Genomic DNA, 1,239 nt, shown 5'->3' with positions numbered 1-1,239 from the left:
TATCATCAGTGGTACAAAGAGAGTCAGGAATTATCAGACACTTTACAGAAACAGCCATGAAGAGAAGATCAGTTCCTTTTTAGAGTCCGTTCATTGCTTTAGTGACCTGCTGGTTTGTTTGTTTTTTTTTCCTATAAGGGAGCCACTAATTACAAGGTATTTCTGGCAGTATCCACCTATAAAAATAGAGTGCATTTATCTTGAAATGATTTACTCAAGAGAAAAATATTTTGGAGGGTTTTTATGTAGAAAAAAACCCACCATCTACAGATATTTATTCACACAAACTCTGAATTTTGCTTTCTTTACCCAACCAATCAGATATGGTGATGCTTTTTCTGTCCGGTTAGAGAGCCAGCGCTCCGGTATTTTGTACGTTTCTTTTGTAGAGGTTTATGGGAGTGCACCGGATCCGTGGAACACCAAGGGCTCGGTGGCACCTGCAGAGTCCCCAATCTGCCATTTCCAACAGAAAACGATTTTTAAGCATGATCTTTTTGGGTGGAATGTGTTGGCAAAATGGGATATTTTAATGGGAGATGTATATTTTATAATATAACCAACATTTCTAGATTAGTAGAGAGTCTTATATATCAAATGTGAAATACTGCAGTATTATTATGATAGATTATAGCATTGTGTGGCATATCCAGACTCAGTACATGTAAAAAAAATAATTTCAAATTATTATCTTGAATTTGTGAGTCAGGTTTACAGGGTATAACTGGCAAGAAAGCCAAGTATAATCCTACTTAGGCCTACTATATATCTGTGTGTGGTTCTCACAACACGTACTGTTGTTTCAGCTTTCCTCTTTAGAACCAACTACATGTGCCTAACCAGCTATATGTGGGGGTTTCTTTCGGACACGGTTTACACTATCTAGAGAGATTTGTAAATAGGATTCTGCAGAGAATATTCTTCAAATGTTTTTATCGTACCCACACCTGCAATACACAGTAAAGACTGGCACATTTTGTTGATGTTGCATGTTTTAGGACAGCCTCCTTTGAGAAGTTTTATTGGAAAGCAAAATTTGTAGCCTCTAACGGTCTTTTTTTTTTTGGTGCGTGATCAATGAAAGAATTGAATTTTGCAAAATGAGACTTTGTATGACTTCCTTTCAGAGTAAAAGAGACGTCCCTGAAATGGTGAGGGGGTGGTTTTGGCTTTGAATCTGGATTTTAGAAAAAAAAAAAAGAGAGGGCATTACATCCAAAACATCTGCAGCAGCGTGGA

The sequence above is a fragment of the Oryzias melastigma genome, linkage group LG11 (assembly GCF_002922805.2).
Source record: "Oryzias melastigma strain HK-1 linkage group LG11, ASM292280v2, whole genome shotgun sequence".
NCBI lineage: Eukaryota > Metazoa > Chordata > Actinopteri > Beloniformes > Adrianichthyidae > Oryzias > Oryzias melastigma.
This window is presented reverse-complemented; position numbering follows the sequence as displayed.